Raw genomic sequence first — 26,965 nt, 5'->3', positions numbered from 1 at the left:
CCGCGGAGCGGCTGGGCCCGTGAGCCATGGCCGCTGGGCCTGCGCGTCCGGAGCCTGTGCTCCGCAGCGGGAGAGGCCACAACAGTGAGAGGCCCGCATACCGCAAAAAAAAAAAAAAAAAAAAAAAAAGAATACTGTAATTTTTATCAAGAGTATATTGATTGATTTTTGTAAGTGGTGTCACTCTTGGTAAATGTTTTTAATAAAACTTAATTCTGCCATTTGAAATACTTTTTACAAAGAGAGCTCTAAATGTAATTTTAGAACAAATCAAGACAAAATGACAACACATATCCAATAATCTTAGATCTGTGAAATGCCATAAGAGAATATGTCTTGAACCAAACTGCCAATGACTGACTTTAAAAAATCCATCTTCAAGGTTAAACAATATTTGAAATAGGAAGAAAGCCTTCAAGAGGATGATACGAAGACCAAATTTATTTAAATATTATTGCCTGCTGGAAGGCTTGCATCCTTCATGTTCCCCTGTTATAACTGTTGATGTTCCCCTTATTTTTCCTTATATACATTGCTGTAAATATGGAGGAGGGAAACAGGAATGCACATTTGCAGGATAACTTTTAATATTCCAATTATGTAGGATTTTTGTCACTGCTGTTTTTCTATAATTTGTTTTCAGTCACTATTTTAAAGCCCTAACGTAACCCAGAGCAAACATCAGAGTAACATATTTAAAATAAATAAACATGTGAGTACGTGAGACAATATTTAAAGAATTAAAAGCATAGGCCATAACTATAAAAGAGAATTAAAATGTTATAGTAAATAAATTAAATTCTTTAATTCTCAACCTTTCCAGTTGTCCATATCTTTTATAAGATAATGTAATTTATAATTGAAAGGATATTTATTACCTTGTACACCAGGAAAAATGAAATGTCCAATATCGTTAAGATTTCCTTGACGCCTCGTTTGCGGATGATCTGGATAATCAGAAGATATTTATATATGTGGATACTAATGACGTGCAGTATCAGCACTTTAAAAAAAAAGATTCTTCATGACCCTCATTTACATAGGAATGGGACAGGGGTTTCCCGTGCAAGGACAATACCTCATTCTTTGCAGGGCTAAGGCCCTTGTCTCTGATCATAATACATTTTTGTGGTTATTCTTGAGACATGAATAATTCAGGAGACCTAGGGTTTTGCTAATGAACAATCAGGACAAATAATTGCAACAACTAGAAAAGTACCATACTTGTATTAGTAGTTTGGCTAGGAGATACACCCTGAGAATTTCAACTTAAAAGACTTAACATAAATCCATTGAAATTTGTGTGAATCATGCATTGATAGAGGATGTCTTTTTCTGCCATCTCATTCAGTGGGGAGACAGAGGCTATGAGCTGGATAAGTGGAGGAAACACTAGCCTAAGAGTCAGCCCTCCGAGTCTGAGCTCAGCCACTGCCTGTGTTGGCTACACCTGGTGAAGGTCAGTTTGGTTTTCCACAGAAAAAATCCCCAGGGCTCTCCTTATCTCAGAGTCCAGGTCCCAGCTAACTCAATACCAGAGAAAGGAAATTCTTCCCTCCTCCAACAAAAATCCATTCATCTCTTGCTCCTGTATGTTTGACAGGATAAATATTTAGCTCCTTTCAGAGAAGTCCTATACTCTCCACATCTATAGGTTTCACTTTTATGGTCCAGGCAGATCAGTCTGCAGCATTTTTACCAAAATCTAGGTTATCCAGTCTTAAGTAACATCACCTGTGGGACACCAACAGCTTAGCCAAGGCATCACTTTGCCAAACCCAATTCCTTTCAAAATATATATATATATATATATATATATATATATATATATATATATATATATATATATATTAATGAGCACTCCTTTATTGGGCTAATCAAAATAGTGTCACCTAGTTCTGGGGAAAAGTTCTAGTGCTTTGAAACTCCAGTGCAATATGAAATAAAATGCAAACTTCACAACTTCACCTCACAGACCTTCCACCAAGTTCTAGCTACATAAGTATGTGAATAGTGTAATTGCCCACAGCCCGGAATTCACTCTTTTTCTCTAGTATGATAAAACAGATTGATTCCTTTTAAAGCAGTACCTGTTCTCCTCTTTCATCTTGTCTGGAACAGAGATAATGGATAAGTGGGAAAAATCAAAGAAACTTCTGGATCCATCACAATGGGAGTCCAGCCACCATGCTAAGCAGCAGCAAACGGGATGGTCTGGGAGCCATATCAGAACCTTGTTTGTTAACTTATCTGTGTCTCCTAAATTGAAGCACTGTCTAACTCTTGGCTTCTCAACAGTGGTGATCAGAAGTTTGTTTCTTCAGGAACAAATTTGAGTGGGTGAACCTCTCAGCTTTCTCGGAATTGGCATCCCACAGGAGTATGTGCTTTCCCTTTGAAGATTCACAAGCCCTCAGCACTAAGAAACACAGATCACCATCCAGAGCAGAATGTAACACTTTCTCAGTGTGGCTTTTGCTTTTTTTTTTTTTTTTTTTTTCAGTGTCTACAATCAATTTTATTTTAATATAATCTAAACACATACCATTTAGAAAATACCAAGAAAAATTTATGTACAAGAGTTGATGCTATTGCATTTGGATAAAGCTGGCAAGTTCTTGCTACTAGCATAGCCCAGGAAACACCACCGAGGAAACCTAATATATTGGAATAGATGTTGTGGCATTTGGCCCACAGTTTGATAGCTCTCAGGGTTAACCTGAAGTTGTCAATGTTTGGTACTAGATGTAAAATTTCATCGGTTACCCTGCAACCGTTAAGACTTCTTATGCATCTTACATCTAAATTTTTAAGCAGACTGTCATCTGTTAAGTCCAAGTCTTCTGGAATAGTCTGCAGTGCTAATCTTGCAAACAAAATATCAATCTCTATCCCATCAAAACACAGTTTGATAACTGGTACAAATGCCTCTTCAACAGCTCTTAAATCTTTTACTTTTTCCTGTAATTTCAGCTTATCATAGAACGAGGTGAAAAAGTCACTTCGATCAACAAACATGTCTTGGTGCAACACACAATGCGTCAATATCGGCACCTTTTGTATGTACTCCTATAAGATCCAAATGTAAATATTTTTCCACCAACATTTTCAATTACAGATTGTGGAAGATTCTTGATTTCACTGATTTCTCGTATCCACTTTTTTACCAGGTTATTTAATTTTCCCAAAATTAAAATCCTGCGCTGCAGTTCCTTTTCCTCTTCAAAAACGCCAAAAGGCTTCAGAGTCTCAATTAGTTTCTGGGTAAGTAGGCAGTCAGTCTCCTTGGGGGCTGCTAAGCTGATGGGAGAGGTAATGCCGTAGTGCTTCTGTGGCAGCTGTGTTTGCTGTGATCCCTGCGTTGTAAAACGGCATCGTCTCCTGCGCCGGCACCGCCCAGTCACTCCCTCCACCCCCGCCCGCAACCGCCGCGGCTGTCGCCCTGGGCATGATCCACTGAGGCGGGAGGGAGGTGGGGGCCTGCCTCAGCCCTGGGTCCAACCCTACTCCCGCACCCGCTCCCGCCCGCTTTAAGCACTTCTCCTCCTTCCCCTTCGTCCTAACATGGCGCCTTTTTTTTTTTTAAGTGTAGTTGATTTACAATATTATATTCGTTTCAGGTGTACAACATAGTGATTCAGTATTTTATAGATTATACTCCATTTAAAGTTATTATAAAATATTGGCTATATTCCCTGTGCCGTACAGTAAATCCTTGTATCTTATTTTATACAAAGTAATTTGTACTACTTAATCCCCTACTCCTATCTTGCCCCTTCCCTCTCCCCGCTAGTAACCATTAGTTTGTTCTCTATATCTGTGTCTGTTTGTTTTGTTATATTCATTCGTTTGTTCTATTTTTTAGATTCCACCTATGAGTGATAGCACACAGTATTTGTCTTTCTCCATCTTATTTCACTAAGCATGAAACCCTCCAGGTCCATCCATGTTGTTGCACATGGCAAAATTTTGTTCTTTTTTATGGCTAATATTCCATTGTGTGTGTCTGTGTATGTATATATGTGTGTATGTATGTGTGTGTGTATATGTATACACACACACAGCTTCTTTATCCATTCATCTATTGATGGGCACTTAGGTTGCTTCTATATCTTGGATATTGTAAATAAAGTTGCTGTGAACATTGTGGTACATATATCTTTTCAAATTAGTGTTTTCATTTTCTTTGCATGTATACCTTGGAGTAGAATTGCTGGATCATATGGTAGTTCTATTTTTAGTTTTTTGAGGAACCTCCATACTGTTTTCCATAATGACTACACCAGTTTACATTCCCACCAACAGTGTAGGAGGGTTTCCTTTTCTCCACATCCTCGCAAACATTTGTTACTTGTGGTCTTTTTGATGGTAGCCATTTGGACAGGTGTGAGGTGATATCTCACTGTGGTTTTGATTTGCATTTCTCTGATTAGCAGTGTTGAGTATCTTTTCATGTGCCTGTTGGCCATCTGTATGTCTTCTTTGGAAAAATGTCTATTCAGGTTTTCTGCCCATTTTTTAATTGGGTTGTTTGGGTTTCTTTTGATATTGAGTTGTATGAGCTCTTTATATATTTTGGATATTAACCCCTTATCAGTCATATAATTTGCAAATATTTTCTCCCACTCAGTAGGTTGTCTTTTCATTTTGTCAATGGTTTCCTTTGCTGTGCAAAAGGTTTTAAGTTTAATTAGGTCCCATTTGTTTATTTTTGTTTCCTTTGCCTAAGAAGACATATCCAAAAAAATATTGCTATGACTTATGTCAAAGAGTGTGCTATATTTTCTTCTAGGAGTTTTATGGTTTTGGGTCTTACATTTAGCTTTTTAATCCATTTTGAGTTTATTTTTGTATATAATGTGAGAAAATATTCTCATTTCATTGTTTACATGTAGTTTTCCAGTTTTCCCAGCACTGCTTATTGAAGAGACTTTTCCTCATTGTATATTTTTGCCTCCTTTGTCATAGATTAAATTGACCATATGAGCATGGGTTTATTTCTGGCTTTTCTATTCTGTTCTATTGCTCTATATGTCCAGTTATGCACCAGTATCATACTGTTTTGATTACTGTAGCTTTGTAGCATAGTCTGAAGTCAAGGAGTGTGATTCCTCTAGCTTTGTTCTTTTTTTCTCAAGATTCCTTTGGCTATTTAAGGTCTTTTGTGGTTCCATATAAATTTTAGGATTATTTGATCTATTTCTTTGAAAAATGTCATGGGTATTTTGATAGGGACTACATTAAATCTGTAGATTGTTTTGGGTAGTATGGACATCTAAACAATATTAATTCTTCCAATCCATGAACATAGGATACCTTTCCATTTCTTTGTATCATCTTCAATTTTCTTCATCAGTGTTTTATAGTTTTCAGAGTATAGGTCTTTCAATCTCCTTGGTTAAGTGTATTCCTAGGTATTTTATTGTTTTGATGCAGTTGTAAATGGAATTATTTTTTGCTTTCTTTTTCTGATAGTTCATTATAAGTGTATAGAAAAGCAGCAGGTTTCTGCATATTAGTCATGTATCTTTCAACTTTACTGAATTCAGTTATTAGTTCTAATAGTTTCTTGGTGGACACTTTAGATTTTTTAAAAATATTTATTTATTTGTTTGTTTATTTATATTGTTGTGCAGGGTGGGCTCCTTAGTTGTGGCATGAGAACTCTTATTTGTGGCATGCATGTGGGATCTAGTTCCCTGACCAGGGATCAAACCCAGACCCCCTGCATAAGGAGCGCAGATTCTTAACCACTGCACCACCAGGGAAGTCCCAGGGTTTTCTATATATCGTATCATATCATCTGCAGACAGTGACAGTTTTACTTCTTCCCTTCTAATTTGGATGGCTTTTATTTCTTTTTCTTGCCTAATTGCTCTGGATATGACTTGAAATATTATGTTAAATAGAGGTGGCAAGAGTGGCCATCCTTGTCTTGTGCCTGATTTTAAAGGAAGGGCTTTCAGATTTTCACCATTGCAACTGATGTTAGCTGTGGGTTTGTCATAAGTGGCCGGTATTATGTTGCGATATATTCCCTTTATACCAGCTTTGAAGAGAGTTTTTACCATGAATGGATGTTGGATTTTGTCAAATGCTTTTTCTGTGTCTATAAAGATGATTGTGTGATTTTTATGCTTCATTTTGTTAATGTGGTGTATCACATTGATTGATTTTCAGATACTGAACCATTCTTACATCCCTGGAATAAACTCCACTTGATCATGGTGTATGATCCTTTTTACATACTGTTGAATTTGGTTTGCTAATATTTTGTTGAGGATTTGGGCATCTGTATTTATCAGAGATATTGGCCTGTAATTTTCCTTTTTTGTAGCATCTTTGTCTGATTTGGGTATCAGGGTAATGGTGACCTCACAGAATGTATTTGGGAATGTTCCCCCTTTCACAGTATTTTCTTTTCTTTTCTTTTCTTTTTTAGTAGATCTTTATTGGAGTATAATTGCTTCACAATACTGTTAGTTTCTGTTGTACACCAAAATGAATCAGCCATATGCATACATATATCCCTATATCCCCTCCCTCTTGAGCCTCCCTCCCATCCTCCCTATCCCACCCCTCTAGGTCATTGCAGAGCACGGAGCTGATCTCCCTGTGCTATGCTGCTGCTTCCCACTAGCTAACTATTTTACATTTGGTAGTGTATATATGTCAATGCTACTCTCACTTCACCCCAGCTTCCCCCTCCCACCCCATATCCTCAAGTCCATTCTCTATGTCTACATCTTTATTCCTGCCTTGCAACTAGGTTCATCAGTACCATTTTTTTTTTTAGATTCCATATATATGCATTAGTATACGGTATTTCTTTTTCTCTTTCTGACTTACTTCATTCTGTATGACAGACTCTTTTTATGGCTGAGTAATATTCCATTGTACATATGTGCCACATCTTCTCTATCCATTCATGTGTCAGTGGACATTTTAGGTTGGTTCCATGTCCTGGCTATTGTAAATAGTGCTGCAATGAATATTGTGGTACATGTCTCTTTGAACATTATGGTTTTCTCAGGGTATATGCCCAGTAGTGGGATTGCTGGGTCATATGGTAGTTCTACTTTTAGTTTTTTAAAAAACCTCCATACTATTTTCCACAGTGGTTGTATCAATTTACATTCCCACTAACAGTATAAGAGGGTTCCCTTTTCACCACACTCTTTCCAGCATTTATTCTTTCTAGACTTTTTGATAATAGCCATTCTGACCAGCGTGAGGTGATACCTCATTGTAGATTTGATTTGCATTTCTCTAATAATTAGTGATGTTGAGCATATATTCATGTGCCTTTTGGCCATCTGTATGTCTTCCTTGGTGAAATGTATGTTTAGGCCTTCTGCCCATTTTTCAATTGGATTGTTTGTTTTTTTGATATTGAGCTCCATGAGCTGTTTGTATATTTTGGAGATTAATCCTTTGTCTGTTGTTTCATTTGCAAATATTTTCTCCCATTCTGAGGGTTGTCTTTTTGTCTTGTTTATGGTTTCCTTTGCTGTGCAAACACTTTTAAGTTTAATTAAGTCTCATTTGTTTATTTTTGTTCTTATTTCCATTACTCTAGGAGGTGTGTCAAAAAAGATCTTGCTGTGGTTTATGTCAAAGGGTGTATTTCCTATGTTTTTCTCTAAGAGTTTTATAGTGTCTGGTCTTACATTTAGGCCTTTAATCCATTTGGAGTTTATTTTTGTGTATGGTGTTAGGTAGTGTTCTAATTTCATTCTTTTACATGTAGCTGTCCAGTTTTCCCAGCACCACTTATTGAAGAGGCTGTCCTTTCTCCACTGTATGTTCTTGCCTCCCTTGTCATAAATTAGGTGACTGTATGTGCGTGGATTTATCTCTGGGCATTCTATCCTGTACCATTGATCTATATTTCTGTTTTTGTGCCAGTACCATACTCTCTTGATTACTGTAGCTCTGCAGTATAGTTTGAAGTCGGGCAGCCTGATCCCTCCACCTCCGTTTTTCTTTCTCAAGATTGATTTGGCTATTTGGGGTCTTTTGTGTTTACATACTAATTGTAAAATTTTTTGTTCTACTTCTGTGAAGAACGCCATTGGTAGTTTGATAGGGATTGCACTGAATCTGTAGATTGCTTTGGGCAGTATAGTCATTTTCACAATATTGATTCTTCCATTCCAAGAATGTGATATATTTCTCCATCTGTTTATGTCATCTTTGATTTCTTTCATCAGTGTTTTATAGTTTTCTGAGTACAAGTCTTTTGCCTCCTTAGGCATGTTTATTCCTAGGTATTTTATTCTTTTTATTGTGATGGGAAATGGGAGTGTTTCCTTAATTTCTCTTTCTGATCTTTCACTGGTGTATAGGAATGCCAGAGATTTCTTTTAATTAATTTTGTATCCTGCAACATTACCAAATTCACTGATTAGTTCTAGTAATTTTCTGGTGGCATCTTTAGGATTTTCTATATATAGTATCATGTCATCTGCAAACAGTGACAGTTTTACTTCTTCTTTTCTAGTTTGTATTCCTTTTATTTCTTTTTCTTCTCTGATTGCCATGGCTAGGACTTCCAAAACTATCTTGAATAAGAATGGCGAGAGTGGATATCCTTGTCTTATTCCTGATCTTAATGGAAATGCTTTCAGTTTTTCACCATTGAGTATGATGCTTGCTGTGTGTTTGTCCTATATGGCCTTTATTATGTTGAGGTAGTTCCCTCTATGCCTTCTTTCTGGAGGGTTTTTTTTAATCATAAATCGGTGTTGAATTTTGTCAAAAGCTTTTTCTGCATCTATTGAGTTGATCATATGGTTTTTATTCCTTAATTTGTTAATGTAGTGTATCACATTGATTGATTTACATATATTGAAGAATTCTTGCATTCCTTGGATAAATCCCACTTGATCATGGTGTATGATCCTTTTAATGTGTTGTTGGATTCTGTTTGCTAGTATTTTGTTCAGGATTTTTGCATCTGTGTTCATCAGTTACATTGGTCTATAATTTTCTTTTTTTGTGTTATCTTTTTCTGGTTTTGGTATCAGGGTGATGGTGGCTTCATAGAATGAATTTGGGGGTGTTCCTCCTTCTGCAATTTTTTGGAAGAGTTTAAGGAGGATCGGTGTTAGCTGTTCTCTAAATGTTTGATAGAATTCGCCTGTGAAGCCATCTGGTCCTGGACTTTTGTTGGAAGTTTTTAAATTATGGTTTCAATTTCATTACTTGTGATAAGTCTGTTTATATTTTCTAATTCTTCCTGGTTCAGTCTTGGAAAATTGTACCTTTCCAAGAATTTGTCCATTTCTTCGTGGTTGTCCATTTTATTGGCATATAGTTTTTTGTAGTAGTCTCTTATAATCTTTTGTATTTCTGCAGTGTCAGTTGTGCTTTCTGCTTTTTCATTTCTAATTTTATTGATTTGCATCCTCTCCCCTTTTTTTCTTGATGAGTCTGGCTAAGGGTTTATCAATTTTGTTTATCTTCTCAAAGAACCAGGTTTTAGTTTTATTGATCTTTGCTCTTTTCTTCATTTCTATTTCATTTATTTCTGCTCTGATTTTTATGATTTCTTTCCTTCTACTGACTTTGGGTTTTCTTTGTTCTTCTTTCTGTAGTTGTTTTAAGTGTAGGGATAGATTGTTTATTTGAGATTTTTCTTGTTTCTTGAGGTGAGGTTGAATTGCTATAAACTTCCCTCTTAGAAATGCTTTTGCTGCGTCCCATAGGTTTTGGGTCATTGTGTTTTCGTTTTCATTTGTTTCTATGTATTTTTTATTTCTTCTTTGATTTCTTCAGTGATCTCTTGGTTATTTGGTAGTGCACTGTTTAGTCTCCATGTATTTGTGTTTTTTAGTTATTTTCCTGTAATTGATTTCCAATCTCATAGTGTTGTGGTCAGAAAATATGCTTGATATGATTTCAATTTTCTTAAATTTTCTGAGGCTGATTTTTGACCCAAGATGTGATCTATCCTGGAGAATGTTCCATGTGCACTTGAGAAGAAAGTGCATTCTGCCACTTTGTGTGGAAAGTTCTATAAATATCAATTAAATCTATCTGGTGTATTGTGTCATTTAAAGCCTGTGTTTCCTTATTTATTTTCTGTTTGGATGATCTGTCCACTGATGTAAGTGGCATGTTAAAGTCCCCTACTATTATTGTGTTACTGTTGATTTCTCCTTTCATGGTTGTTAGCATTTGCCTTATGTATTGAGGTGCTCCTGTGTTGGGTGCATAAACATTTATAATCATTATTTTTTTTTAGATTGATCCTTTGATCATTATGAAGTGTCCTTCTTTGTCTCTTGTGATAGTCTATTTTAAAGTCTATTTTATCGGATACTAGTATTGCTACTCCAGCTTTCTTTTGATTTCTATTTGCATGGAATATCTTTTTCCATCCCTTCACCTTCAGTCTGTATGTGTCCCTAGGTTGAAGTGGGTCTCTTGTAGACAGCATATATATGGGTCTCGTTTTTGTATCTATTCAGCCAGGCTGTGTCTTTTGGTTGGGGCATTTAATCCATTTACATTCAAGGTTATTATTGATATGTATGTTCCTATTACATTTTCTTAATTGTCTTGGGTTTGTTTTTGTGGCTCTTTTTCTTCTCTTGTGTTTCCCGCCTAGAGAAGTTTCTTTAGCATTTGTTTTAAAGCTGGTTTGACGGTGCTGAATTGTCTTAGCTTTTGCTTGTCTGAAAAGCTTTTGATTTCTCCATCAAATCTGAATGAGATCCTTGCTTGGTGGAGTAGTCTTGGTTGTAGGTTTTTCTCTTTCATCACTTTAAATATATCCTGACACTCCCTTCTCGCCTTCAGAGTTTCTGCTGAAAAATCAGCTGATAACCTTATGGGGATTCCTTTGTATGTTATTTTTTGTTTTTCCCTTGCTGCTTTTAATATTTTTCTTTGAATTTAATTTTTGTTAGTTTCATTAATATGTGTCTTGGTGTGTTTTTCCTAGGGTTTATCCTGTATGGGACTCTCTTTGCTTCCTGGACTTGGGTGACTATTTCCTTTCCCATGTTAGGGAAGTTTTCAACTATAGTCTCTTCAAATATTTTCTCAGACACTTTCTTTTTCTTTTCTTCTTCTGGGACCCCTATAATTTGAATGTTGGTGCGTTTAGTGTTGTCTCAGAAGTCTCTGAGATTGTCTTAAATTCTTTTCATTCTTTTTCCTGTATTCTGCTCCTTGGCAGTTATTTCCACCTTTTTGTCTTCCAGCTCACTTATGCATTCTTCTGCCTCAGTTATTATGTTATTGATTCCTTCTAATGTATTTTTCATTTCAGTTATTGTGTTGTTTATCTCTGGTTGTTCTTTAGTTCTTCTAGATCTTTGTTAAACATTTCTTGTATTTTCTCAATCTGTGCATCGAGTCCATTTCCAAGATTCTGGATCATCTGTTCTATCATTACTCCAATTTCTTTTTCAGGTAGATTGCCTATTTTCTCTTCATTTATTTGGTCATGTAGGTTTTTACCTTGCTCCTTGATATGTGACATTCTTTTGCAGTCTCTCTTTTTTTTTTTTTTTTTAATGAGTGGGATTTTGTTCCTGTCTTACTGGTTGTTTGGCCCGAGGCTTCCAACACTGGAGTTTGTAGGCTGTTAGGTAGAGCTGGGTTTTGGTGCTGAGATAAGGACCTCCATAAGACCTCACTCCAGTGAATATTCCCTGGGGTATGAGGGTCTCTGTTAGTCCAGTCATTCTGACATGGAGCTACCACCACAGGAGCTGTGGCCTTACCCCTGGCTTGTGAACTGGGATCCTGCAAGCCACATGGGGTGGCCAAAAAAAAAAAAAAAAGAGTGTACAATAACAAAGTAAAAAATAAAGTTAGACTAGGAAACTAACACATATGTTAGAAAGAATATAAAAATAAAAATATAGGGCTTCCCTGGTGGCGCAGTGGTTGAGAGTCCGCCTGCCGATGCAGGGGACATGGGTTCATGCCCCAGTCTGGGAAGATCCCACATGCCGTGGAGCGGCTGGGCCCATGAACCATGGCCGCTGAGCCTGCGCGTCCGGAGCCTGTGCTCCGCAACGGGAGAGGCCCCAACAGTGAGAGGCCCATGTACCGCAAAAAAAAAGAAAAAAAAAATATATAGATGAGTCAACAACTGGAAGGTACAACAGTATCATGATAGTAAAAAAAAGGGGAGGAGGGAAAAGAGAGAAAAAAAAGAAAAAAAAAACAGGGAAAAGGCCTTGGCTGTGGAGGGTGACCACCTAGAGGGGTGGGATAAGGAGAGTGGGAGGGAGATGCAAGAGGGAGGGGATAAGGGATTATACCTATGCACATAGCTGATTCACGTCATCATACAACAGAAACTAACACAACATTGTAAAGCAATTATACGCCAATAAAGATGTTAAAGGGAAAAAGAAAATAAATAAATAATTTCAAATATTTACAGCATTTTTAACTATAGTCATCATATTGTACATTATATCCCCAGTTCTTGTTTATCTTATAACTGGAAGTTTGTATCTTTTGACCACCTTCATCCAATTCCCCCACCCCTCAATATTTTATTATGAAAGATTTGAAACAGTGTATAGTTGAACAAATTTTACAGTGAACATTCATATACACACCACTGAGATTCTACTATTAACTATGAATTATTTGCTTTATCACATATCTATACATGTATCTATCTTTCTATGAATGTATTTGATGCCCATTTAAAAATTGTTACATATCTTTTTCTTGTCCATTTTTGGAAGATTCTTATCTGTTATATGTTGCAATGATCTGCATGTGTCTTTTGTCTTTACGGAGCCTCATTGCTTCTAAGCTAGTGTGCAAAGAAGCATGTTTAAGTAGAACAAAATATTGTAAGGGGCCATTTGAATAACCAGTGTCTGGTTAGCCCATTACAGGTTAGCCCACTTGGATAGTTAAGTGGGAAGAGAGGTTTGAGCACAAGAGAAAATGTCTAGTGCCAGCCCTTAAAAGTATGGAAGCAAAATGAACCAGAGGGTGCGAGCAGGAGTTCTGATGAATTTGTATGGACCACCTAACCATGAGGAGACTCTCTCTCTATTCCCACAGAAAGACAGGCATGATATAGTAAGTGTAACTTAGAAAGATGTTGGATGGTTGAATTCTTGTTCTGCCAACACTGGAAAATCCATTAAGAGAGGCACAGACTATTCAGGTCATTGGCATGTTTTCTTTCTGTGTTTTTGACTGGATTTAGACTGGTGTTATAAACCACTGGCTGCTTACTTGTTGAGACTGGTACAAGGGTTGGTTTTCTTGGTAGATATGACTAAGTCAAGAAGGTGGTCTATATTGCTAATCTATACTCTCTTCAAAATAAGAAGAGAATTTTTTTTTTGGCTGCATCGGGTCTTAGTTGTGGCACGTGGGATCTTCATTGAGGCATGTGGGATCTTTCGTTGCAGTGCACAGACTCTTCATTGTGGTGTGTGTGCTTCTCTCTAGTTGTGGTGTGGGTTTTCTCTTCTCTAGTTGTGGCATGCAGGCTCCAGAGCACGTGGGCTCTGTAGTTTGCGGCACGTGGGCTCTAGGTGAAGCGCGCAGCTGAGTAGTTGTGGCATGTGGGCTTAGTTGCCCCATAGCATGTGGGATCGTAGTTCCCTGACCAGGGATCGAACCCACACCCCCTGCATTGTAAGGTAGATTCTTTTTTTTTATGGTTTTATTTTATTTTATTTTTAAAATTTTATTCATTTTTTATTTTTATTTTTGGCTGCATTGGTTCTTCGTTGCTGCGTGCAGGCTTTCTCTGGTTGCTGCGAGTGGGGGTTACTCTTCATTTCAGTGCATGGGCTTCTCATTGCAGTGGCTTCTCTTGTTATGGAGCATGGGCTCTAGGTACGCGGGCTTCAGTAGTTGTGGCTCACAGGCTCTAGAGCGCAGGATCAGTAGTTGTGGCACACGGGCTTAGTTGCTCCGCAGCATGTGGGATCTTCCCAGGCCAGGGCTCGAACCCGTGTCCCATGCATTGTCAGGCAGATTCTTAACCACTGCGCCACCAGAGAAGCCCTAAGTTGGATTCTTTACCAATGGGCTACCAGGGAAGTCCCAAGGTGCATTTAACTTTTGAACAAAGATTATTTTATCTTATAAAAACAACTCATGACCCTCAGAAAATTTGGACTATACAGAAAAGAGCTACAATTCAGCAATTTCACTCCTATGGTTAGCCAAGAAAATTGAAAACATATATCTACACAAAAACTGGTGAATGAGTGTTCCTAGCAACATTATTCATAATAACCAAAAAGTGGAAACAACCCAGGTATCCATCAACTGATGAATAAGTAAACAAAATGTGGTATATACACACAATGGAATATTATTTAGCAATAAAAAGGAATGGCACAATATATTCAAAGTACTGAAAGAAAAAACCTTCCAACCAGGAATACTCTAAACAGCAGAGTTATCATTCAGAATTGAAGGAGGAATAAAGAGGTTTCCAGACAAGCAAAAGATAAAGGAGTTCTTCACCACTAAACCAGCTTTACAAGAAATGTTAAACGGACTTCTTTAAGCTGAAAAGAAAAGGTTTTAGTTAGTAACAAGAAAACATATGAAACAGTAAATCTCATTGGAAAGGTAGATATATAATAAAGTTAGTGGATTAATCACTTATAAAGCTAGTATAAAGGTTAAAAGACAAAAGTAGTAAAAATAAATATGATTACAATAATTAGTTAAGGGATACACAAGATAAAAAGACGGAAATGTGATGTCAAGAAACATAAAATGAGGGCTTCCCTTGTGGCGCAGTGGTTGAGAATCTGCCTGCCAATGCAGGGGACACAGGTTTGAGCCCTGGTCTGGGAGGATCCCACATGCCACGGAGCAACTGGGCCTGTGAGCCACAACTACTGAGCCTGCGCATCCGGAACCTGTGCTCCGCAACAAGAGAGGCCGCAATAGTGAGAGGCCCGTGCACCGCGATGAAGAGTGGCCCCCGCTTGCCACAACTAGAGAAAGCCCTCATACAGAAACGAAGAGCCAACACAGCCATAAATAAATAAATAAATAAAGCAAACTGTCAACAAGTAAAAATAAATAAACAAAACAAAACAAAAAAGAAACATAAAATGAGCAGTGGGGAGGGTAAAAATGTTGAGCTTTAGAATGCAATCAAACTTAAGTTGTTATCAACTTAAAATATGCTGTTATAGATACAAGTTGTTAAATGTAAGCTTTATGGTAACCACAAAGCAAAAACCTATAGTAAATATGCAAAAGATAAAGAGAAAGGAATAACATAATACCACTAAGGAAAGATATCAAACTACAAAGGAAGAGAGCAAGAGAAGAAAGGAACAGAGAGGAACTATAAAAGCAGAAAACGGTTAACAAAAGGGCAATAAGTATATACATATCAATAATTACTTTAAAATGTAAATGAACTAAATTCTCCAATCGAAGGACATGGGAGTTCCCTGGCGATCCAGTGGTTAGAACTTGGTGCTTTCACTGCCATGGCCCAGGTTCAATCCCTGGTCAGGGGAACTAAGATCCTGCAAGCTGTGTGGCGTGGCCAATTAAAAAAAAAAGGACATAAAACGGCTGAATGGATAAATAAAACAAGACCCATCAATATGCTGCCTACAAGAAACTCACTTTAGATGTAGGATACACACAGAATGTAAGTGAAGGGATGGGAAAAGATACTCCATGCAAATGGAAACCAAAAGAAAGCTGGAGTAGACATACTTATATCAGACAAAATAGACTTTGAAAGAGAGATTATAATAAGATACAAACATGGGCATTACATAATGATAAAGGGGTCAATCCGACAAAAGGATATAACATTTTTAAATATTTATGCACCCAACACAGAAGCACCTCAATATATAGAGCAACTATTAACAGATTTAAAGGGAGAAATAGACAGCAATACAATAATAGTAGGAAATTTTAATACTTCACTTATATCAATGGATATATCATCCAGACAGAAAATCAATAAGGAAACATTGGCCTTAAGTAACATGATGGATCAGATTGACTTAATAGACATACACAGAACATTCTATCCAACAGCAACAGAATGTACATTCTTCTCAAGTGCACATGGAATACTCTCCAAGATAGATCACATGTTAGGGCACAAAACAAGTTAATAAATTTAAGAGTATCAAAATCATAGCAAGCATTTCTTCTGACCACAAAAATATGAAACTAGAAATTACATGAAGAAAACTGGAAAATTCACAAATATCTGGAAATTAAACAACATTCTACTGAAAAATCAATGGATCAAAGAAGAATTAAAAAGTAAAATAAAAAAATACTTTGAGAAAAATGAAAATGTAAATATAGCATACCAAAATTTGTGGGATGCAGCAAAAGCAGTTCTAAAAGGGTAGTTCATAATGATAAAAACCAACCTCAAGACACAAGAAATATTTCAAATAAACAACCTAACTTTACCCCACAAAGAACTAGAAAAAAAAAGAAGAAAAAACAAAGCCCAAAGTTAGTAGAAGGAAGGAAATAACAAAGATTAGAGCAAAAATAAATGAAATATAGACTGAAGAAACAATAGAGAAGATCAGTGAAACTAAGAGCTAGTTCTTTGAAAAGATGAACAAAATTGACACACCTTTAGCTAGACTCACCAAAAGAAAAAAAAGAGAGAGAGAAGGCTCAATTAAATAAAATCAGAAATGAAAGAGGGGCTATTACAACTGATAGCACAGAAATACAAAGGATCATAAGAGACTACTATGAATAATTATACACCAAAAAAATTGACAACCTAGAAGAAATGGATAAATTCCTAGAAATATACAACCTACCAAGACTGAATCATGATGAAGTAGAAAATTTGAAGAGACCAATTACTAGTAAAGAGATTGAATCAGTAATCAACAAACAAAATCCAGGACCAGACAGCTTCACTGATAAATTCTACCAAACATTCAAAGAATCCTTCTCAAACTCTTCCAAAAAATAGAAGAGGAAGGAACCCTTCCAAATTCATTTTATGAGGCCAGCATTACCCTGATACTAAAACCAGAAAAGGATGCCACAAGAAAAGAAAATTACAGGCCAATATCCCTGATGAACAAAGATGAAAAAATACTCAACAAAATACTAGCAAACCAAAATCAACAATACATTAAAAGGATCATACACCATGATGAAATCGGATTTATTCCAGGGATGCAAGGCTATTTCAAGATTCTCAGATCAGTGTGATACACTACGTTAACAACATGAAGAATAAAAATCATATAATTATATTAATAGATGCAGAAAAAGCCTTTGAAAACATTCATCATCCATTTATGATAAAAACTCTAATCAAAGTAGTTATAGAGGAAATGTGCTTCAACATAAAAAAGGCCATAGATGATAAGCCCACAGCTAACATTATACTCAATGGTGAAAAGCTGAAAGCTTTTCCTCTAAGATCAGGAAGAAGACAAGGATGCCCACTCTTGTGCAAGTCCTAGCCAGAGCAATTAGGCAAGAAAAAGAAATAAAAGGCATCCAAATTGGAAAGGGAGGAGTAAAACTGCCACTATTTGCAGATGACATGATATTATATACAGAAAACCCTAAAGACTCCATCAAAGAAAATTGTTAGAGCTAGTAAACGAATTCACTAAAGATGCAGGATACAAATTTAATATACAAAAATCTGTTGCATTTTTGTACACTAATAATGAACTATCAGAAAGAGAAATGAAAACAATTCCATTTACAATTGCCTCAAAAAGAATAAAATACCTAGGAATAAATTTAACCAAGGATGTGAAAGACCTATATATTGAAGACTACAAGTCATTAATGAAATAACTTGAAGAAGACACAAATAAATGTAAAGATATTCCATGCTCATGGATTGGAAGAATTTTTATTGTTAAAATGTCCATAGTATCTAAAGCAATCTTCAGATTCAATGCAATCTGTATCAAAATGCCAATGACATTTTTAAAAGAAATAGAGTAAATAATCCTAAAATGTATATGGAACCACAAAAAACCCTCAAACAGCTAAAGCAATTATGAGAAGGACAAACAAACCTGGAGGCATCACCCTCCCTGATTTCAAACTATATTACAAAACCATAGTAATTAAAACAATATTGTATTGGCATAAAAACACACATAGATCAATGAGACAGAATAGAGAGCCCAGAAATAAACCCATACATATATGGTCAATTAACTTACAACAAAGGAGTCAAAAATATACAGTGGGGAAAGGACAGTCTCTTCAATAAATGGTGTTGGGAAAACTGGACAGCCACATGAAAAAGAATGAAACTTGACCACTATCTTACACCATACACAAAGATTAACTCTAAGTGGAGTAAAGACTTGCATGTAAGACCTGAAACCATTAAAATCCTAGAAGAAAACATAGTTATAAGCTCCTTGACATTGGTCTTGGTGATGATTGTTTTTAATCTGGCACCAAAAGCAAAAGAAAAGCAAAAATAAAGTGGGACTATATCACACTAAAAAACTTTAGCATATACACGTAAAATAAAATAAAGTAAAATAAATAAAATACTTATGCACAGCAGAGGAAATCACCACCAAAATGAAAAGGCAACCTACTGAATGGGAGAAAATATTCGCAAATCATATATCTGATAAGGGATTTATATCCAAAAATATATAAAGAACTCATACAACTCAATAGCAAAAAAACAAAAAACAAAAAGAAAAACAAACAAAAAAAAACCCCAATTTGATTAAAAAATGGGCAGAAGATCTGAATAGACATTTTCCCAAAGAAGAGGTACAGATGGCCAAGAGGCACATGAAAAGATGCTTAATGTCATTAATCATCAGGGAAATGCAAACCAAAATGACAATGAGATATCACTTCACACCTGTTAGAATGGCTATTATCAAAAAGGCAAGGAATAACAAGTGTTGGTGAAGATGTGGAGAAAAGGTAACCCTTGTACACTCTTAGTAGGAATGTAAATTGGTGTAGCCACTTTGGAAAACAGTATGGAGACTTCTCAAAAAACTAAAAATAGAACTACCATATGACCCAGCAATTCCACATTTGGGTATTTATCCAAAGCAAATGAAAACACTAACTCAAAAAGATATATGCAGCCCCATGTTCATTGCAGCATTATTTATAATAGCCATGATATATAACTTAAACAACCTAATTGTCTATCAATGGATGAATAGATAAAAGAAAATGTAGCATAGGTAGGTAGATAGATAGATAGATAGATAGAAAGAAAATGGAACAATGGAATATTATTCAGCCATAAAAAAGAAGGAAATCTTGCCATTTGTGACAACATGGATGGGCCTGGAGGGCACTATGCTAAGTGAAATAAGTCAGACAAAGACAAATACCATATGATCTCTCTTATCTGTGGAATCTAAAACAAAACAAAACAAATTAAACAAAAAACAGATTGGTGGCTGCCAGAAGTGGGGTGGGGGGGGATGAAAGAAATGGATGAGGGTGGGTCAAAGGGTTAAAAAGTGTAGTAAGTCAGGATGTATGATAGCTACAGAGGGGGAAAAAAGTCTTTATAACACCAGAACACTTTACTCTGTTCTTAGAAATAAGCATGACATTAATGAAAAAAAATTTTTTTAGGGTGAGACTTCAAGTTATCCCTAAGTGGTCATAATAAAGTCTAACAGTATTTTTAATTTAGTGAGGGAATTAGCATTTTCGAGGAAACCTGCAAAAATATTTTTGTTAGGTTAAAAAAATCAAAAGAAATGAGGTATTGATAACTGCTGCAATATGTATGCACTTTGAAAACATTATGCAAAGAGAGAAAGGCACCAGATACAAATGTCCACATATTGTATGATTCCATTTATATGAAATGTTCAGAATAGGCAAATACATAGAGACAGAAAGCAGATTAATAGTCGCAAGAGCTGGGGAGAGGGGGAATGGGAGTGACGCTAATGAGTATGTTGTTTCTTTTAGGGTGATGAAAATGTTCGGGAATTAGAGAATGGTGATGATGTACAACTCCAGGAATATACTAAAGCCATTGAACTGTACACTCTAAAAGATTGAACTTTATGGATTGTGAATTATATTTCAATAAACTTGTTATTAATGTATGTATATGAACAAAAAAGGACATAAGAACAACTCATGATCCTAATACTTAGAGCTGACCACTAGTAACTTTTTAATGCATTTCCTTCTAGTCCTTTCTTTAACATATTATTTATGTAGCTGAAATCTTAGTGAAATCTTGCCTTTTTTTTTTTACATAATATGGCAACTACAAACTCCTGGTAAACACTAATTTTAATAGATGCTTAGTAGTTTACTGGCTGAAAGATGAGAGGGCCTGAATCGGCAGGAAAGTCAGCACATAGAGTGGTGTTCTAGGAATCCTAACTAGCTGGGTGATTCAAAAGCCAAAACAAATCAGCAAAAACCTCTAGGTTCTCACTCTTCCTTAGGAAAGAGATAACTTCAATAGTTAATGAAATCAAAAGAAAAATGTCAAAATGTCATATGTCAGAGGACTAAGTTCCTTCATATATAGAAATCACTTTAAAATAAATAAGAAAAAAATGAGTAACTCAATAGGAAATAGAATAAGAACATGAGTAAGTGGTTCACGGAAGAAATACAATGGATAGCAAATTAATAAGATTTAAAATGCATATACCCTTTGACTCAGCAATTCCACTTCTAGGAATTTGCCTTGCCTCTATAATTAGACAAGGGGGCAATGAAAAATGGACAAGAGGATTTATTTATTCCATTATTGTTTATATTTGCAAAAATCTGGTCATCTAACTGTTCCTCAGTTGGGGACTAATTAAATAAATTATGGTAAGCCATGTAATGGAATATATTAAACAAACCACTGAAAAGAATGAAGTAAACTTATGTGTAAGAATATGAAAAAGTCACCAAATATATTGTTTGGTGAAAAAAATCAAGGAACAAATCATGTAACTTCACATGTGCTTTTAAAAAGATATATTCCAATATGCTTATGCGTACCTTTAAATGATTCTGGAAGGATATATACAAACTGTTAACAAAGGTCTCTTTCTAGAAGAATTTTTTCATTTTATACCTATTTATATTGTTTGAATTTTTTACTGTATATATTTTCTTTTTTTTCTTTTTTTTTTTTGTGGTACGCGGGCCTCTCACTGTTGTGGCCTCTCCCGTTGCGGAGCACAGGCTCCGGACGCGCAGGCTCAGCGGCTGTGGCTCACGGGCCCAGCCGCTCCGTGGCATGTGGGATCTTCCCGGCCAGGGGCACGAACCCGTGTCCCCTGCATCGACAGGCGGACTCTCAACCACTGCGCCACCAGGGAAGCCCTACTGTATATATTTTCATAAAAAATAGTAAAATGTATGTTAGTAGTTGCCATTGAGTTTAATGGGTTTTAAAAGACTATGTTTATTCCCCAAAGTAAGGATAATTTGCTGAGTTATATTCAGGAAGCCACTTCAGAGGAAAGATTTAGAACATTCTGCCGCTGATATTCTAAGGATGCCTTTGGATCCCGAAATATCCCTCTGCTTCTCAATTTCATGGTGAATGATGCCCAACTACTACATTTTCTGCTCTTCGATTCCAGCTCTCATTGCTCTGTCTGTATCTTTATAAGAAATCCCACCCTTCCTCCACTTACTTGAGTTAACAAGAGCTAGTTCTTTTTAACCAGAACACCCCAGGTAAAAAAAGATATTTTAAAAAAATGTTAGTTTAACTTATTTAGGTTCTTAAGCATATGGACACTGATGTTTTCTGACCGAGACTCTAGGGAATATACTAGTGTATTAACTCATTCTTAACCAACTGAATTATATCGAAGGAGACATTTATAATTAGTAAGGGCTTATAACCAATTGTTCTCAAAATAAAATGAGGAAAGTGAAAAATAGAGACACTCAGTAACATTTCTGAGAGAATAAATGAAAATCATCTGGAGGTCTCACTCTCCACTGTGATGGAGGTTGTGGGTAGGAATGACAATGCACACGGGGAAAGAACCATGTGAATTTCATTAGAAGGAAATCAAGGCTGGGACTGGGAGATAGGTATGGGATGGAGAGAGGCTTTGACATTCAGCAGTGGTTCCCAAGTGACAGTGCATGGACAAGCTGCTTCATATTTATCTGGGGGAGATTTAACTATTTGTATGGGGCTGACTAATGGCCCTCCCCAAAGAGGTCCAGATCCTAATCCCCGGAACCTGTGAATGGGTTACCTTACACGGCAAAAAGGGCTTTGCAGGTGTGATTAAGGTCCTTGAGATGTTGATAGCATCCTGCATTATCCAGGTGGGCCCAAAGTAATTACACAGGCCCTTAAAGAAGGAGGAGGGAGGCAGAAGAGGAGCTCAGAGTGAGGTGATGTGAGAACTCACTGTGCTGTTGCTGGCTTTGAAGATGGAGAAAGGGGCCATGAGCTGAGGAATGTAGGCAGCCCCTAGAAGCTGGACAAGGCAGGGAACAGATGCTCTCCTAGAGCCTCCAGAAAGGAAAGCAGCCTCGCCGAGACCTCTGTTGGATTTCTGACCTACTGAACCGTAAGAGAATACATTTATGTTGTTTTAAGCCACTAAGTTGGTAATTTGTTATAGCGGCAATGGGAAGTAAGTATGCCATCTCAAGCTCTGGGACCCCATCCTAGGTGATTCTGATCCAGCATTTTTTACAAAGCTGATATCTGTCCAGGTTTGGAGAACCCTGCTTAGAATATGCTTTAAATCCATTTAGGAGAATGGATTTAAAGAATGTAAGTCTTTAAAACTTTTTGTAGATAAAACTTTTTGGAGATCTCATTTTTCTAAAGCATGTCCAGCCAAATACTCCTCCTGATGAAGGAGAGTGTGTGACAGAGTGACCAAGAAATCCAGAAATTAAGTTTTAATACGTACTGATTTTTAGTGAATTTGGTGTGTTATTACTTTGCCGAGTTCTGCTATGTTTGCTGTCTACTTCCTGGAACAGTTAATTCCAAACTTATCTCTCAGATAAAGAGATTAATTTTTGTAATTCTTTTATAGTTACACTTTTTGTTTCAAAACTCAACACGTCCAGCCAGTATTTGGTGGGCATTCCTGTGAGCAAGGCACACCAAACCCTCCTTCTTCCCGGTTCTTGCCTCGGGGCTGGGTCAGCAGTCCAGGGCTTCTCAAGGTGGCAGCTGGCCCTTGGTTCTGTGCTGTCACCGAAGAGCGAATTATCCTCACTCTTGGGGTAAACACACAACATGATTACAGTTTCACCAAAACTGCTGCTTTGCTCAGACTCAGTGTTCACATTGTGTCATTAAAGACATTTGAAACATATGTTTTGTAATGAGAGGCTCCAGCCTCTTTGTCAGTCAAAATTTTTGCTCTGATTAAGGTCTAAACAAAACAAAACAGAAGCCCTCTAAGGTGCAGGTTTTCAACGTGGCCACACATTAGACTTTAAAATAATTGTTGATGCCTAGTTTCCACCCCAAGACTTTCTGATTCTGTTGATCCAGAATGGGGCCCAGGTGTCAATATTTTTTAAAACGCTTGCCTCCCCAGATGATTCTAATGTGGAGAACCAGGTTCTAAGGGACTTGAACTCTAGGGTGCCTGTCCTGCCTTCTTTCTTTTTGAGATTTGAGATGCCCAAGAATTCTTGCTGGTGGTTGTAGGGAATCCCACTGTTGGAGGGGCCGGCGGCAGGCACTTTGGCCTCAGCAACACGGTTTCTTCTTAGATTAGAAAGCTGACAGGACAACCTACTATTTCAAGTGGAGTTATGGATGCCCAGTGACCTTGTTCTTGTTCCCAATGGCTTGGGAAATGGACACATTACTGCAGGATTCCTGCAGATGACTCCAAGTGACAGCCCAAAGTCCGAACCTGCATGAACGTCCGGTACAAGAAACAGCTGTGAGCAAATGCACTAATTAGGGCTATGTTCATAGCTCTCCGAGGAAGGGTACTCTCACTAGGTTACATAGGCACACTTGGGGAGCTGTTGTTTTGGGCTGATGATCATGTAGTGCACACGGTGTAGCTGAGAGCGCCCAGCTCTGTTTTCACTTGCAGATATGTAGCAGTGATGACTAAACAAAAACTAGAATTCCAACAAATGCTGTCAGGTCCCGCACTCGTCAGACATGAAAAAGCCGTTTTTCATGTGTTCTGTCAGCAAGATGGTAAATACAGAGGAAATATTTGAAATGCCCCCAACCAGATTGGGAGGAAGGCAAGCATCCAATGTGTGAAGCAAATGCTCCCTATTTAGGCTGGAGAACCTACCTTTACCCCAGCCATAAACATAAATGGGGAAGGAAGGCCTAGGTTGATACGGGAAGCATTTGCTTGGGAGACTTGGCCTAAAAAAAGCAGTCAAAAACTGGAAAAAAATGAAGAGGCCCTCAAGTAACATCCTATCTGCCTATAGAGAGAGACAGTCCTGACGTGATGTAAAGGGCTATGACCAAAGATCAAGGGGTTGTCTGCAGGTGAGGAAGGATTGTGTTTGCTCTGAATACAGTATCATGTGTTGTTATTGTGGGGATCACAGAGACAAGGGATGTAGAAATAAATGCCTTATGTAACCTGTAAAGTGCAATATGGATTTGATGGTAGTGGTTCATTACCCAGAGGACCTTGCTACTCAAAGTGTGGTCTGCAAACCAACATCATCACTCTCACCTGGGAGCTTACTAGAAATGCTTCTGAAAGTGCTTTAAAAAAAAGAAGTTTTTAAAAAAAAATTGTGATAAAACGTACATAACAAAATTTGCCATTTTAATCATTTTAAAAAGTACAGTTCAGTGGCATTAGGTAATTTACATTGTTGTGCAACCTTACCATCCATCTCCAGAACTTTTTCATCTTCCCATACTAAAACTTGTACCCTGAATTGCAAGGTCTCCAGGTGATTCATATGCACAAAATTTAAGAAGCACTGGTCTGGGGGATTTCTGGCAGTAGATCCTGTGTTAAACTTAATCATAGTTTACTATGCAGTAGATGCTGTGCTAAGCATTCTTTATCTCACTTAATCTCATTTACACTTTATCTCATTTAATCCTCCCAGCAACATTATGAAATATTATCATGAACCTCACTGTACAGATAGGGAAACATTTCAGCGTTTTACTCAAGCTTACACATGGGTAAGGGGTAGAGCTGGGGTATCACTTAGCATCTGTGGTTCCAGAGCATATGCTTTCCTTCTTCTGGACTTCCTTGGTACCCATAAAGATCCCATCCAGGTGCTTGCATTTGAGGATATGTGCTGAGGAAGAAAGATGCCTGGATATGTAGAGGGAAGAAGTAAAATAAGATCCCACCACAAGTAAATCTTTATTTCCATGGTTTTACACAACTCATGCATCTGGTAAAGAGACTTGGAGAATCTGGGATGCTGCTTTCACAGCATTATTTTACTTTGTTTCTCCAGAAACTTTACTCTCAACCTGATTTTCTTTCCGTTCTTATGCATTTCAACGGATCCTATGTCTCTCTTTTCAGAACCTTCTGGAACAAACTGGAAGGTCAAACAGGAAGTGTTTGTGGGGAATTCTGTGCTGAGTAGATTGGTGTGGCCAGGCTCACTGCTTTCCTCCCTCACACCCCGTGGTTTCAGGGCTCAGCGTGACTCAGGGATGCAAACTCTGGGAGGTCTGACTTGGAATGTGAGTCAGGAACCCTGACCAGTCTCCTTTGTTCATATCTGAAACTGGGACTTTTACAAAACCCCAAACCTTTTATAATCAGAAAAGATAAATCCCCTATAGGAAAGAAAAACACCATGGAAAATTCCATGGGAAATACCTAAAATTGCCTGTCTCTTTTGTCAACCACTGGGAAGTCAGGTGTGGCCAGATGGCCACAATCGGTGCACAGCTGGACAAGTCCTTGTCCTTTCAGAGAGCAAATACCTTAGAGGGTGCTCTAGTCATTAAAAGTTGCTTTAAAATTACATAAGCCAAGACCTGGGCTTTTTTTTTTTTTAATTTTTATTAGAGTATAACTGATTTACAATGTTGTTAGTTTCTGCTGTACAGCAAAGTGAATCAGTTATACAGATACATATATCCACTCTTCTTAAGATTCTTTTCCCATGTAGGCCATTGCAGAGTATTGAAAAGAGTTCCCTGTGCTATACAGTAGGTCCTTATTATCTATTTTATATATATGGTAGTGTGTATACATCAATCCCAATCTCCCAATTCATCCCTCCCCACCCCCTTTCCCCCCTGGTAACCGTAAGTTTTTCTACATCTGTGACTCTATTTCTCTTTTGTAAATAAGTTCATTTGTACCATTTTTTTTAAAACCCAGGCTTCTTAAAGATTGCTCAGAACTACTCATTGATCAAAATCGATTAGAAGAATGGTTCTCAACCGTGGCGGCACAGTGGAATCAATCACTTGTGAAGCTCTAAACAAACAAAATCCCTATGCCAAGACCCATATCCAGAGACTCTGACTTAATTAGTCTGGGCGAATGCCCAGGCATTGGTATTTTTAATGTGTGCCCAGGGTTGAGAAACACGGAATTAGACAAAGCTGGCTAAGGTCCCATCATCTTTGTATTCACAGTGCCTAACACAGCATCTGGCCCTTCATAAATGTTTATGGAACATACGTGTGAATAAATGAACTAGTGTTACCTCATAAACTACTGTTAGCACTCAGGTAGTTTGTCATGGGTTTCAAAATACTCTTTGATATGCTTCTTTCATTTAAGTCTCGTGACTCCCCTGGAAAATATTGATGTGATGCCCATTTACAGATAAGGAAACTGAGGCTTAATTTCCCCTCCCAAATCCCAAAGAACTGATAAATGAACTGTGTTTATTTAACTCTTGTCCACTGGGAAATTTACTGACTGCTGTGGTTCTCATCTGGCTCTAGTTGTGCCCTGAGGAAGTTTGTCTGATTGTTTGCTTTGGCAAGTATGTCATTTATTCCTCCCATCTCAATGCTGATGTCTAATTTTAAACAATGCTTATAGTAAAATTCAAACAAAAA

The 26,965-nt window shown here is 37.2% G+C and overlaps 1 pseudogene across 1 annotated transcript in view; it reads right to left on the bottom strand.

Annotated features, from left to right (window-relative positions):
- Positions 1-2,473: 2,473 nt before the first annotated feature.
- Positions 2,474-26,965, bottom strand: part of LOC309798639 (poly(A) polymerase alpha-like) — a 32,349-nt pseudogene continuing 7,857 nt past the window's right edge. Inside the window, exons 2-4 of the transcript in view lie at positions 24,237-24,313; positions 23,096-23,184; positions 2,474-3,480 (exon numbers count right to left, since the gene is read on the bottom strand). The product of the transcript in view is annotated as a poly(A) polymerase alpha-like (transcript). The remainder of the gene's footprint in view (positions 3,481-23,095; positions 23,185-24,236; positions 24,314-26,965) is intronic.

This window comes from Mesoplodon mirus, assembly GCF_964341445.2.
Source record: "Mesoplodon mirus genome assembly, chromosome: 2".
Taxonomy (NCBI): Eukaryota; Metazoa; Chordata; class Mammalia; order Artiodactyla; family Ziphiidae; genus Mesoplodon; species Mesoplodon mirus.
The sequence above is the reverse complement of the archived record's forward strand: the minus strand, read 5'-3'. Positions and strand labels throughout refer to the sequence as shown.